A 9,897-nucleotide genomic window follows, 5' to 3' on the forward strand; every position below is an offset into this window, starting at 1 on the left:
CTCATGACATGGCTCATTGAATAGATAACGATAATGTTGCTGTATGTCGTGCATGGTGCATTGCACTTCTGGTCGCCATGACGATCATTCTTTCTTATCTCGTGTCTTTTTAGATATATAGATAGATAGTCTATTGGTTTCCACAATATCTCATTTTGCAAAGAGTGTAACAACATATTGAAAATGATTATAATATACATATACATACAATACCGGTACACACTATTCAGAATATTGTCCATTAAGTTGAAGTTAAGAGATATAGTGGCGGAGCCTATGGAAAAGCAGAGCTTGTTGGGGATAGGCTCCTTAAACTACAAATGACATAATTAACTAAAGTAAAGTTTATAAAATACAAATACACGCTAAAACAGGGAAAGGGAGATTACAGGGATACATGACCCGATACTCACAATTAACTACAAAAGACAAGGAAAAGAGAATGGAATATATCCGCAGCTTATTTAAACAATATTACAATAAAGTTTGTATATTATAAACATAGTTGGCTAATGATTTCATTTTGTCAGGTTTGCAGATCAGTGAAAATTTTCCTTTTTTAGAGGTATTTTATGTGTTTTTTCGGGGGGGGGGGTAGCTATAAGTTAAACAAATGAATTATATTATTTGTGATTGATAGTGGATTCAGTTGAAAGGAGTGAAAATCGAATACTTTGACAGATATACATCATTTTGATTTACACTGTATGCCTAAATATGTAATAGAATAAATCCCCGGACAAAATATCGATAATTAGAGTACGTTGATGAGCATTAACCAAACTCTCTCTATGTCTATAGGTTGCATTTCTTTAGAGTATATTTTTAAGTATTTAAATTTCCAATGTTCTTTACAGGAAGCCATTAGAGGTTTATCGAATATACAGCCATGATCCCAGAAACTTTCGTTTGAAAAAAGTTCCTCTTTGCTAACTTTCTTGCAACCGCATAGCATTATTTGGTTTCAAAACATAATGCACAATCATTACAATTGATTCTCTATTCCTGGGTGTAACACATACAGTATTATTTGATTTCACAGCAACCAACAGCAAAGTAGGAATAAAAGTAAAGGAAAACGTTTTTCAACAAAATGGTAATATTTAAATTCCAAAAGTCATATTTCTAAATGGAATGGATTTTTGACCGATATACTGAGCACATAAAGGCCTGTATTATCACTACGAAAATACTCTAACATATCCTACCATCTGTACTATCATCGACCATTGCAAATACAGTAAAAGGTTCTTAACGGTACGGCCCCTTCGTACTTATATCGGACATCATCAAGTTATATCAAGATAAACCGGGCATGGTAGCTCGGTGGTTAGAGCGCCCGCCTCATGAACGTGGGTTTGAACTCCGGCCGAGTCATACCAAAGACTTATACAAATTGACCTTCTGCCTTCTAGCTAGGCGCTAAGCATATTAAATTGGAGAAGGGCAGTAATAACATAACATATTGTGTTATGCAGGGCCCGCTGGAAGAGCAGTTTTGTAACTGAAGAGGCTACCCTGGGTAAATAAAACGTTATTATTATTATTATTATATATTCCAGTTAGGAATCTATGGTCCGCCGCTATTAAATCTCCTCCAGAGTCAGCACCAGATACCTGGGTGAACGTGCCTTCAGCAACCTAGCACCTTCATTATGGAATGTGTTTCCTCTCCAGCTCTGAGATGCACCCGCCATCTATGATTTTAAGCTCTAAAAGGTACATCTTCTCCTCCCTTTTGTAACCGATTTCAAGTTGACATTATGTATTTATTAATGTACTATTTTATCACGTTATATTTTTTCCTTAAATCTCAACTTTTAACCTATTTTTTTCAATTAAGCATTGTGTTTAGAATATGTATGCATGTCATTTTTTCTTTACTGGTCTAATTACGTTTGCGTTAGTGATTCCATTGTCATATTAAATGATTTTTTTTTTTTTTTTTTTTTTTTTGGGGGGGGGGGGATCTTGTCTTGATCTATAATCATTTAAGTAATTATAGAATATAATTATATAAGTATCTCATAGAGATGCCAACATAGTATGCGCTATAATATTATAAGCCTCACATTTTTATTGACTTTATATTTTGCACTCTTCATGATGCAGGAAAACAAATACCAGTTCATTTAAAAAAAAAATCAAAATATACTTAAAAGTAAGCTGCTAGGTGCATATTTTTATTTTCAGAGTAAAATCTATCAGAAGAAGTAGATATTCTTTATTGTCAAGACACCTATGTACAAGGTTTGCGAAGGATATAATAGTTAATGCCTGAAATATATAGGATTAATAAAATGTTACAGTAATTTTGATGCAAACCGGATTACCTTGGTATTATCATTGGACTGGGCAAGTTTCACTTCTAAATTTTCCCTCCAAAATGGATTTTTGACATCTCTCATCAACTCGACAAGTCTCGTCCATTGCGACTCAATGTGCGTGCAGTAAATATTCACTAAGTAATACACTCGCAAACATGAATTATTAATATGATACTCCAACTGGATAAAAAGACCCTTACAGGAGGTGAAATTCAAAATGTTAGGCCTATCATGATATGTCCATGTACTGTCTTTATTCAGGATACACCTTTCAACATCCCTCACGGCATCTATATCTTATCTCTCTGGTCCACCCCCTCTCTCTCTCTTTCCCTCTCTGTCTCATTCTTCCTTCTCTCTTTCTTTCTTTCGGTCTCTCTCCCTCTCTCTGTATGTCTGTCTCCGTGTCCCTCTTGAACGAATCCCTTCCTCCCTCCTTCGAATTCACTCTCGTCATGGCTCATTGCATGAATAATGATGATATGTGTATGTCGTGCACGATGCATTGCACTTCTGGTCGCCATGGCGTTCATTGCAATGACGAATATCGTCATTGCCTTGTTCTTTCTCATTTCGTTTCTATTTATTACCAATGCTTTTCTACTTTTTAAATTTTGTTTTGTTGATTCATTTTAGCATTGCATTTTGGCCTTGAATAGGGGAAATTGTGTTGAATAATTGATCCACATCACTATGCCTTCATTATTATTTGCTTGTGCTTTCTCAACACTGCATTCATCAGTCTATGATCGCCTACTTATCCTAATCATAGTAGAATTGAATTCGGTTTTTAACAATTATACTAATATAGGTGTTCATACCATGGCTCACTGAATGGATACTGATGATATGTGTATGTCGTGCATGATTCATTGCACTTTTGGTCGCCATGGCGTTCATTCTTTCTCATCTCGTTTTTATTTGTTACCAATGCTGAGAAATAATGATTTCATTTGGGCAGGTTTGCAGTCCAGTGGAAGATTCATTTTTAGGGGTATTTTATTTTACTTTTTATTCTTGGAGGGAGGGGGGTAGCTATTAGTAAAAATCGAATCATATTATTTGTGTGCGATATTGAATTAAGTGGAAAGGATTGAAAACCCCAATACTTTGACGAAACAATCTCCCGGACATAATGTCGATAGTCAGAGTATATTGATGAGCATTAATCAAACGTCCTCTATCGCTAGGTTGTATTTATTTAGAGTGTATTTTTTCGGTATTTATATTTCCAATGTTCTTCACAGAAAGACATTAGAAGTTAATCGAATATTTCATGCAGCCATGAACCCATAAATGTACAGAAACTGCTGTTTGGAAATCGTTACTCTTTGCTAGCCTTCTTCAAACCGCATAGCATTATTTGGTTTCAATACATAATGCACAATCATTACAATGGATTCTCTTTTTTAGGTGTAACACATACAGTATAATTTAATTTCACAGCAACCAACAACAAAGAAATGACAGCTTTCTTGAAAGTTTTGCAACAAAATGCTAATATTTAAATTCTCAAAGTCATACTTGTAAATGTAATGTAGTCTTGACCGATGCCGAGTACATCGAGGCCTATTTCATCCTTACGAAAGCACTATAATACATCCTTTCATCTGTACTGTCAAAAGACTATGAATGCGTTTCTGTTCATTATGATTATATAAATATTTCAAATACAGTTACACATTAAAGTTTGGCACTCTACAGGATACGCATATCAAATTATATATATCAACGAATCCCACTCAAAACATTAAACAAACTTATGAAGGTATATTGACGTTCACACAGTAAACTATATCAGAAGATTAGGTCTCCGTCATCGTCAGTAACACCTATGAACAACAAGTTTGAAGGAAATAAGTTATCAATGTCCTCGAATGGTAGAAATTGTTTTTGAATATAATGATCCACATCACTCTGCCTACATTATTATTTTCTTGCACTTTCTTAACACTGCATTCATCAGTTAATGATTACCTAGTTATACTATAATCATAGTAGAAATAAATTCGGTTTTCAACAAAATACTAATAAAGGTTTTAATGCCATGGCTACTTGATTGGATAATGTTGATATGTGTATATCGTGCACGATTCATTGCACTTCTGGTCGCCATGGAGTTCTTTCTTTCTCATATCGTTTCTATTTGTTATCAATGCTGAGAAATAATGGTTTAATTTTGGCAGGTTTGCATTTTAGTGAAATTTTCATTTTTAACTTATTCATTAATTTATTTATTATTGTTATTTTTTATTTTATTTTATTTTCTTAAATTTATTTTAATACTATAATTATTATTATTAGGCCTATTATTATTATTATTATTATTATTTATTTATTTATTTATTTATATTATTATTATTATTTTTTTATTTTATTTTTTTATTTTTTTTTATAATTTATTTATTTATTTATTTATTTATTTATTTTATTTATTTATTTATTTATTTTATTTTTTTAGGGGGGGGGGGGGTTTCATGTCCTTTTCTTTCTTGGTGGGTGGGGGTAGCTATTATTATAAATTGAATCATATTGTTTGTGTACGATATGTGATTAAGGGGAAAGGGTGAAAACCCCAATACTTTGACTGTTATACAATATTTAGATTTGCAGTTTGCCTAAATATGTGATAGAATAAATCTCCCGGACATAATGTCGATAGTCAGAGAACATTGATGAGCATTAATACAACTTTCCCTTTCGTGTTATTTCCATTAGAAGTTCATCGAATATATTATACAGCCATGAACCCACAAACAAAACGAACAAACTACTGTTTGGAAATCGTTTCTCTTTGCTAACCTTCTTCAAACCGCACAGCATTATTTGGTTTAAAAACACAATGCATATTTATTACAAAGGATTCTCTCTTTTTGGGTTTAACACATACAGTATAACTTAGTTTCACAGCAACCAACATCAAAGTAGGATTGAAAGCAATCTTAAACATTTTTCAACGAAATGCTAATATTTGGGTTAAAAAAGTCATATTTCTAAATATGTAGTCTTGAGATATGCTGAGCACACAGAGTCCTATATCATCCGTACGAAAAGACTATAACATATCCTATCATCTGTACTATCAGAAGACTAGGAATCCATTTCTGTTCATTATGAGTGATTGAATATTTCAATAAGGATACATATTTTGCACTCTACTATAGAAACGTACGTATATATTATTATAAATATATATATATATATATATATATATATATAAACGGATCTCACTCAAAACATTAAATGTACGGCTGAAGGCATGTTTATATTAACATAGTAAACTTTATCTTCGTCATCGTCAATAACACCTATGAACAACAAATTTGAAAAAAATAAGTTATCAATATAATGAAATATTATTTACAATTATTCTATATGATTAACACACAATTGATAGTGATTTGTATACAATGTCTCTAAGCGGTTAACCTAAGTGAATGATTCGATAATTCAAGTGACATTTCTGCATTCTAAAAAACTGTGCGATATTGTATTCAGATTCTGTATACACTATAACATGTGACTATATATATTTATCATGCTTTATTTGGCCAAGATAGAAAAATCTTGGTATGGAAAGTTCGATAACTAGTATTCGAGCAAGCATGATAATAACCTATCACCTGAAGTATGTAATTCCTGTTGCAACTATTGACTCCTTCAATTTCTCATACTACCCAAGAGCAATAAGGATCTGGAATCATCTGCCAGGGTCAGCAGTCAATGCAACAGGAATAACCAACTTCAAGGAGGTTACTCTACCCTCCATCAGAATCAGTGATGCAGCCCCATGTTGGTTCCCACAACATATAAGCTTACAAGCTTGGTTTTTACTTGCACTGGACTTAGCATATTTTACTGTAAATTAATGAGTGCTTTGCCACACACCATTCCTGCAATTCATGACACTCCTTGTAGTTACTCGCCTCACCTACCATCCCAGTATAGCTTCCTGAGTGTGCTGCCAAAGGGATTACCTAACCAAGTACCAAGTACATATACCATGCATACAGACTTGTTACCAACAATGTCAGAATGTTACGGTTCGCATCTCGAGGTTTACATGGTTCCATTACATTATATATTAAAAAGCAAAACAGACTATAATAGGATCATATAAATCAAAAGCAAAACCTCAACAAGTCATAATGTATAATATAAACAAGAAAGAACGTATCCTTTTTAATTGTCCTCTAAAACAACCCCCGATAACTTCAACAATAGCCTGTATATACATTCTAGAAAATATAGCCTGCAATAAGTACAAATCGCTCTCGATAATGTTTAGCCACAGCGGGGCGCGTAACTTTTCCCCCACTTGAGCTCGGGACCCCCAGTATGTACTCATTTGCATACAGCCAATCAGAGCTCATCTTGTCAATAACAAGCTTTACGCGTGCTAAAGATGGGAAATTCAAAACTGTGCGAAGCTCTGGGCCTGGGCTTCACACACCTCCACACAGCGCCTTGCCTCTATCAGCACTGATGCATGGTGTGCGTGCATAGGCATAGGCTTGCAAATGTTTCATTTCAGCTCTAACATAATATATACCTTTAGCAAATTTATTACAGATCTACAAATATCAGCTTATCAAATTGCTGTGAAAAACTGTTATTTAGCACTAAGTTACAATTACTCTATCAATCAAGGATAGGTCATGAATTCGGTTCAAATTAAATTATTGGAAGCATATGCGTTCCTACAATATTCATTGATGTTGTCGCGGTTGAAATCGAGTCTAAAGTTATGAAATTATAAATAATAAACTCTTGATGTTGTATAGCTCCCTCTCACGGTCAAGATGTTAATTTAGCCTTGAAACAATGTTCTTTGACTAAAATCGACCGATTAGATATTCCTGTTTGGAAATTATATATTACAACTAAATATTCTGAGATTTTCATGGTCGCAGCTACCATTGTATGGCCATAGGCGCTATTTGATTTTTTTATATTCAATTTTTCTCAAAAACAGTAGTGTTTTAGGGGCTAATTTTTTTAGTGCTTATAATACATCCACAGGGGCATCTAAATATATCAAAATTGTAAAGATTCACTATACACCCAATTTTGCAAATTTCCCAAAACTTTGTACACTGTCGCTCATATTGTTTTACCCCAATTTATGGAATTATTTAAAAAATAATTTAAAAATAATAGATCTAGATAATAGTATACATTTTCAAAATTTATTGAAAAATAATTTGACAATGTGTGTTTTGCGTGACTGTTAAAGCATGTGTATGCTTCTATGCTTATCAAATAGGGGACCTACGCCCTTAAGTCATAAATGACAGTAATGAGGATTAATGCCCCACAAAAGGGCACTAATATAGTACATCGAAACAGTTTGATCCTGGGGCCTCACAGTTACGAGGCCATTGCTCTGTCACTGAACCATGACTGTACGCAGCGGGGGCTAGGGTAGGGGGCAGTTTCCATAAATAAAAAATAAAAAACAGAAAATGCAATAAATTTTCAATAATTTATTGCATTTTACCCCGGTCCCCAGCATTTACAAATCCTCTGGATGGCCATGCATTATGGCTTAAGGCATGGGCACACAGAGTATTTTTTTATGTTGGGAACCGGGGTAAAATGCAATAAATTATTGAAAAATTATTGCATTTTCTGTTTTTTATTTCATTTATGGAAACTGCCCCCTACCGCTTCGTACAGTCATGGTTCAGTGACAAAGCAATTGGCCTCGACAGAGACCCCAGGGTCAAAACCGTGTCGATGTGCTATATTAGTGCCCCATACCCTTATATGAAATTGGTGCCAAGGGGTGCTACCCTACTATCTTTCAGTAGGTCCTAAGGAAGCCCTGTACAAAAGCAGGCTGTCGTATAACCACAAACCAATGTGATCTTACATGATATATAATATGGGGGCTCCGGTACGACGCCCCGCCCCAAATCACCCCTTTATACATTTGTTGTTGGGGGCTCGTAGGCTATCATCGTTCAGTAGGTCCTAAGGAAACCCTGTACCAAAAATGGCGCTTTTGTCCGCCGTGTAACGATAATCGATAATTTTGACGCTAAGCCACCTGACTATAGGAACCCTTCTTTTCTTTATCCTTACTGATAATTTGGTTCCGAAGGGTCACACCTTAATGATAAAATCGAGCCCCGATTATTGCTATGAAAGTTGGAGGCTGCGTTTTCGTGTAAACACTGGACGCATCATCAAAGATTTTCTTGAAACATTATTAATAAAATACTATTTTTCATCAAAAGGACCACTTTTTGGACGCCCCCTCCGATTAGGCGGTGACCGCTACAAATAAAGAAAAAAAAACCCATTGTATTATAAAAAAATATTTCAAACAAATAAACTGTGCTTATTTTTTGTGGTAGTGGCAGGCAAACCCTCTTTTCTGACTTTGACTGTCAAAATGACACAACATAAAGCGACAACGGGAAATGTTGGTAGAATAATATTGGTCAACGGACAATTATAACAAAAAGTTACAAAGGGAACTTATTATACTTTAAAAAAGGGGCACTTATCACAGCATTGAAAGGGGCAATTTAAATCAGGGGAAAGGGCAATATAAGAAGGGACACTTGTAAAAGTGAAAATGGAAAGGGGTAACTTATTAAAAGTGAGAAAAATTAAGAGGTAAAAAGTGCGCTTTTCCTCAGCAAAAAGGGGCATTTTTTAGGAGCTTGAACACATTTGGAGAGAGGGAGGGGAGCGCCATGTAATCCTTAGTTTCAGGAATAAGCATGGTATTTTCTATTCGTCATGTGGAATCGTGGAATATCGCAATAAGTAGGGACAACGTGGTGCTGTGTTTGCGACCTCCAGAAGATTTTTTCTTCTTTTTTCAATAGTTCTTTTTTTATTGATTCCAAACAATACAAATTAATTTTAGAAATAAAATACAGTTGTTTTTCCATGAATTCAAAACTTTTTCATTACCTAGATTGTAAAATTGATAAAAAAAAAATTAAATCAGTTGTAACATAAAACAAGGACACCATCCAACCAAAAACACTATTCCCCCCCTTACCCACCATGCGACCACACTTCCACCACACACTGTTCCTAGCCTCCTCAGAATAACCCAAATTGGAGCGACAGAAGATGCCGCTATATACATAGGCCTACACACACACATACGCACACAAACACACGCACTTTTTTTTTTTTAAACAATTTTGTTTTATTTCTCCAAATGTGTAATACAAACCATAACATACAATTGAATAAAATAAACGTGTTCAATATTGATGCTTTTACATAAACATAATTAAACACAAACCTATTTGCAGTATAATATAACTTAGCAACAAAGTAAACGTATAAGTACCTAAACATAATATGTCAATTGTAAATGTTATTCACTTATGCACACACACGCACGCACACACGCGCGCACACACACACACACACACGCATTCTCACATCAGGGCCTTTGTGGGGCACCTGATTGTGGGGTATTTCTGTGCGTTCCAGATATACCTTGTGGTCCCCTACTAGTGGGGTATGTACAACCTGGCGATAACAACCCGGCGGTGTGCTTACGATGTTACCATAAAAAAGTGTGCAAGTTTTAGCA

The sequence above is a fragment of the Strongylocentrotus purpuratus genome, unplaced genomic scaffold (assembly GCF_000002235.5).
Source record: "Strongylocentrotus purpuratus isolate Spur 01 unplaced genomic scaffold, Spur_5.0 spur5_scaffold_14, whole genome shotgun sequence".
NCBI classification, from domain to species: Eukaryota; Metazoa; Echinodermata; class Echinoidea; order Camarodonta; family Strongylocentrotidae; genus Strongylocentrotus; species Strongylocentrotus purpuratus.